Source organism: Equus caballus, chromosome 12 (genome assembly GCF_041296265.1).
Source record: "Equus caballus isolate H_3958 breed thoroughbred chromosome 12, TB-T2T, whole genome shotgun sequence".
Taxonomy (NCBI): Eukaryota; Metazoa; Chordata; class Mammalia; order Perissodactyla; family Equidae; genus Equus; species Equus caballus.
The window spans coordinates 14,183,857-14,190,109 of record NC_091695.1 but is presented as its reverse complement, the minus strand read 5'-3'; the positions used below and the strand labels follow the sequence as shown (position 1 = coordinate 14,190,109).

The 6,253-nt window shown below is 34.6% G+C and overlaps 1 pseudogene; it reads left to right on the top strand.

Moving 5' to 3' along the window:
• Positions 1-4,282: 4,282 nt before the first annotated feature.
• Positions 4,283-5,262, top strand: LOC138916938 (olfactory receptor 8K3-like; annotated as a pseudogene).
• The last annotated feature ends 991 nt before the right edge of the window (positions 5,263-6,253 follow it).

Below are 6,253 nucleotides of genomic sequence, written 5' to 3'. Positions count from 1 at the left end.
TTAAATACATCTCTCCCATGTCATCTATTTGAGGAGTCATTGTAGAACTAGAGGAACACTAACAAGCTTGTTGTATTGAGTAAATATATTTAAGCCATTTCTCTATGTGGTTGTGTTAATAAGGCTAATCCACAGACACAAAACCAAAAGGAGAATACACACACACGCATGCATACACACACACACACACAGATTGATGTTAAGGAATTCGGTCATGCAACTGTAACGGCTGTTAAGGCAGAAATCTGTGGGCAGGCTGGCACTGTAAGAGTTGATAACTGCGGTCTTGAGTACAAAGGTGAGAAACTAAGATAGAATTTCTATATTGTAGATATTGCTGTCTGGAGTATAATTCCCTTTGCTTTGGGAATATCCGTTTTTGCTCTTCAAGGCTTAAACTGATTGGATGAGGCCCACCCACATTCCGGAGGGTAATTGGCTGTACTCTAAATCTATTGATGCAAACATTAATAACATAGAAAAAATATCTTCACAGCAACATCTAGACTGATGTTTGACCAAAGAACTAGCACCATAGCCTATCGAAGTGGATACAAGTTTAGTCATCAAAGTGGAAAAAAAAGAGAAAGTTAATCAAGAGTAAAAGGTAGAAATATAATATACAAACAAAAAAATGAATCTAGCTCACTTGCTCATAAATACAAGTTGTTCTGGGCTATTAATAGACACACGCTGTCCCTTGCATTCTGTTAAGCTTTCAAATACTTCAGGGACAATCATGGAATTGTTTGGCCTCTCCAAAGGGAGAGTCTCAGAGGGTGAAAAACAATCCATAAATTGTTCTCACTATTCCATGTTATGAAACACATGTAGGATCCAAAACAGAGGTTTCATGACAGTTAAACAGAATATTTCACTTGGTGCCATATTTTACCAATATCTGAATAGTTTGAGTGACATCAGCAAGAACACATTTATTCTATGGCAAAGCATAACAAAATATTGAGATTTCTGATTCACTTCCGTGTGCATTCTGCTATGATAACGCATGAGCTGAATAGGACTGCTCTTCTTTCTCTTCAGATTAATTGTTAAAACATTTTCAGAAATACTATTAAGAATATTTGAAATGTCAATGCCATATGGCTTATGTAATATTTATGTTTTTACAAATACTTAATCACATGAATATTTGAGGCCAAAAATAAAGAAAATAAAGCCTAACTAAGGAGCCAGGAATAGAAAAATATACAGATATGGCAGAATTATGAAGCTTCAAGTATTAAGTTTCTAGTCTGAAACCTTTCTAAATCCTTAGTCCTTTAGCAACGCTAGGCTTTTCTTATTCCTTTCTCAAAAATATTGTAATAATTAATATAGATTTAATACAATGTATAAATGTGAATTTTTTTCTGATCTCTTGATGGATGAAAAGGAAATTTCCACCTTACACTGAGATGTGAAAAGCAATTTTTGGAGGTTAGGAGACTTTCAAGTACCCAGTCTTATGGTGATAGTACGATGGACAGCATGTTCAGTTTCCAGTGGGATCTGGCAGAAAGCTGATGTAATTTTCTCAAAGAGTATAGCTTTCGAAAATAATCTGATAATCCAGATAGTGCACAATGAAAAGGTGGTTTGATGCATTCTGTAGACGTCTACAGCTGGTGAGAGAAAGCCCGTCTATCCTCCGTCATCATCCAGGAATTCAGCGCTTCCCAATGTGCTTTGTTTTCTTTAGCTTTTCATCATTGCACGTAAACAAGAGTTATATTGCTTCTTATTCCATTGATTTAAAATATTTTTTCCAAACATGGAAATATGTTCAGTATTTCTGACATAAGAAGGGTAAGTACATGGGACAGGGTAGGATGTCAGAAGCTCACAAACTTGTAAGCAATGATTTATGTGAGAAAGTATAGATTTCCTGTGAAAACCTTTATAATTTAATGTTTACGTTATAAAGATTAGTAATTTAATGTTATAAAGATTTTTCTATTTGCTTTTTTAGAGCTCACTCAGAGACTCCTGACATTGTTATTTTCCTTGTAATCAGGATCAATTCTTTTTAAGTATGTATGTATGCATGTCTTTTTTTGTGGAAATCTTTATACTCACAATTTTTTAAAACACTAATTCTTTTACCTTAGCCTGCCATCCTCATTCTACTCTGCTATGTTTTAAGCTTGGTGGTTTATTAGGCACATTCACATATGTATTTATTTCATTATACTTATGGACGTCTGCATTAAATTAAATGTGTAGAGAAGTCCTTTGTGACCTTAATGTGCAGACAGACTTCAAATAACATCCCAGAATTTATAGTCTGTGTATTTTATCTTCCATCACGCTATTATGTGATATAGTGATTTTAAACCTATTTTTTCCTTTAAAGTAGAAAATCTCTTTATCCAAAAAGAATGTATGTGAAACATTATTATATGAAACTGATTCCAGTGACCTCACTTTTGCCCAATTTGCTTATGTCTTCATACTATTCTAGGTTCATCCATCACAAAACATATCTTTGTGTTACAAACAAGGTAGTATTCATCAGTTATAATAAAAATGCACTGGGGAAGAGGAAATATGTTAGTTTTATTTAATTTGCTTTAAAGTATTTTATTGGAATCCTTTGATTAAAAAATGTACTTGTTTAAGACAAAGTTAAGAAGTGAATCCTGACTGATATTTAAATTCCCCAAAATTTCTAGTCAGATTTTTACCCCAACAAGTTGACAGCAGTTTCTCAAGCTAATGCAAGAAAGATGCAAGTTCTTAGGATTTACCCAACACCAGAGAAAGGACATTCTTTGTGTCAGCAAAATTCATAGTAGCCAAGGAGAAGGGGCATGACTCTTCACTTTTTGTCATAGCCTCTAAATGAAGTCACAGGAATCATTACCTAGGCAACCCAGCCATCCTGACAGCACTTCTCCAAGAGGGTAAATTCCAAACCTTAGCCCTTCAGTCGTGAATTTAGTGCTCAATCTCTGTTAAGGGGCACTGCCTCTGGCTGGGATTCCAGACCTCTAGAAATATGTTAGTTTTAAGATAAATGAATGTTAAATATCTTAAGTAAGGTAGAAGATAAATTATCCAAAAGAAGAGCACATTGATAGTCAAGTTGTAGTCACGGAGCTGGGTCATGGTGGAGGGGTACTGGGGACAGTTACCTGGACAACACACCGCTCCCTCTATGCATCCACATATCCCTGACAAAGAAGTTAAGTCATACAGAAAGAGTTTATATGTACATGTCTAAAATAATCCATTTCAGGTAACTCACTCTCTCCACCAAGAAATTAAAACAAACACACACAAAGAATCCTATGTACTTGACATTGAGGGATATTTCCAGGTGCCACAAACACACTGAAATGTATAATTCTCACTTATCTTCCCAACAACCCTACGAGAAACAGTTTATTTTCCTGGTGTGAATAAAGAGATTAAGATAATTTACAACATTTATCCACAGTACTGCTTTATATACAACAAAAATTTAGGTGTAGTAGTGAGTATATCAACCTACGTATATTTCATGAGATGTTTCCCTATGTAAAGAAAAATAATCTACTATAATCTCTCAGAATTTTCTTCTTTTTAGACCTCTGTCCAATACTGGTCAACACATTAATTTCATCCTGTAATCTGAAGGCATAAGGGCCTTCACATGAATATGCATTAAAGCAGGGGCTTCTAAATATTTCCACACATAACTGGAATTTGCATTTTAAAATTTTGTGATATAATTAACAGATTTATCATGTCATATTATGTAATTCTAATTTTGTAAGTGTAATTATGCTACTGTCATTATATAAAAGACAAAACAAAAAGTTTGTCACCTCTAAAACTACCAGTTGCAATTTATATCATTTTTATTCATTTTTGCTTTATTACACTTATATCTATATTTATATCTATATCTATATATATATGAGGGTTTGCCAACGTTGGCACTGTTGACATTTTGAACTGTAAAACTCTTTGTTGAGGGGGGCTACCCTAATATAGGAATATAAGTAGCAGCATCACTGGACTTTAACCATTAGATGCCAGTAGGATCCCTCTTTCAGCTGTGGCAACTAAAATTCCTCCAAATATTATCAAATGTCTTTTGGGGGACAAAGCTTCCCCAGCTGAAAATGACAAATCTCTCTCTATCACCAATTATATCTCTACTTCGGTTTCTATTATTAAATACATATGGTTTATTTGCAGGGAGTGGATTATTTTATCAGAGTCTTAATGGTAAATTTGGATTTATTTTATTTATAGCAACTTTGCATATTAAAAAATTACCATATTATACTACATGAAAGCTATTGAGTATGCTGACATCTCTACCCGGAATAGGTTTTCTGATCAACCTGGATGGAAAAACAATCGCACAGTGCTGAACAAATTCATTCTCTTGGGAATCATAGATCACCCAGAGCTGCAGGCTCCATTATTTGGGATCTTCCTCACCATAAACATGATCTCAGTGGTGGGTAACCTAACACGGTCATCCTCACCAAGATGGACTCCAGGCTACAAACAACCATGTACTTTTTTCTCAGATACCTGACTTTTATTGATTTTGGTTATTCAACAACTGGAAGCACCTAAAATGTTACTAAATTTTGCTGTGGATCAAAATACAATATGTTATTATACTTGTGCCACACGGCTGGCTTTTTTCATCATGTTCATTATTAGTGAACTTTTTATTCTATCAGCAATGTCCTATGACCACTATGTGGCCATCTGTGACCCTCTGCTCTACACAGTCATCATGCCCCAAAGGCTATGTCAGGAACTGGTGGCAATCCCATATCTCTATAGCACATTTGATTCTCTTGTAGTCAACGTAAAGATTTTTAATTTATTCTTCTGTGGGTATAATGTCATCAGACATATCTACTGTGACAGTCTTCCCTTGTTATCTTTGCTCTTCTCAAACACAACTAATTGAATTGACTATTCTGATTTTCTCAGCTTTTAATTTGATTTTCTCACTTCTGATAATTCTTGTCTTACCTGTTCATCTTTGTAGCCATTCTCAGGATGAACTCTGCTGAGGTTAGGCACAAGTCTGTTTCTATCTGTAGTTCCCACCTGACAGTGGTCACAGTGTTTTATGAACCTTTAATGTTTAAGTCCAGTCATTCCTTTGACACTGATAAAGTGGCTTACATATGTTACACCCTCGTTATGCCCACATTGAATCCCTTGATCTATAGCTTGAGGAACAAAGATGTCAAATATGCTTTACAAAGGATGTGGAAAAAACTATTCAATATGTTTTCTTAAGGTTCAATGTCCAACGTGATTTCTATAAACTAGGTTCAGACTTTAAGCCTTGTTTTGTGTGCTTTCAGAGGGAAAGCAAATACAAAAAAGTATATCATATATTTAGATAATATCTTCTATGTGTCAGTCACACTAAGTGCTGTAAATATATTAGTGAGAAGAATAGTAAAAATCTTTGCTTCTTTCAGGGAAAGAGATGAAATATAAGATTAGAATTAAGTAAATTTTATAGCACAGTAGAATGGTTAGGACACATAGGACAAGATAAAGAGAATGGGCATGCTGTGTGGGAGTAAGGGAGAATAGTTGGTAGAGAAGGGACACTAAAATGACTCGTGTTATTCTCAACTATTAGAATAAATTTCCCAGTGTCTATGCGTGTGTTTGTGCATGTCTTTGTGTGTGTTTGCGTAAGCACATCCTTCTGTTTTAGGCTTCATACTCTATGGCATGTATTAAAATCAAACATTGTGGTTTCAAGGAGGCTCAGTGTAGTACAATGATTTAAAGTCATCCACCATGTGAATTTGCTCAGATGCTCCCATACCACATGGGCGATCTTAGGGTCATGCTCTTTTCTCATCAGCACAGTTGCTTTCATATGTGAGCCCTAGAAAGTCTATTAACTCAGCATACTCAGCAATTTAGTAACTCACAGGATTTTCTGAATCAGTCCATTTCTCTATACAAGAGGATATACCAATTAGGATACATTTCCTTGATTATAGTTAACAATACTGTATTTAATACTTGAAAGTTATTAAGAGAGTAAATAAATCTTCTTACAACAAAAAAATAGTAAATGTGAAGTGATGGAGATGTTAGGTAATGCTAAATTCTAATCATACTACAGTATGTGTGTAGCAAATCAACACACTATACACTAACTTACACAACGTTATATGCCAATTATATTTCAATAAAACTGGAGAAAAAAATTTCTTGAAGCTTGCCATGGAAGCTTCCAATTTTTTATTTTTTGTTTTATAAT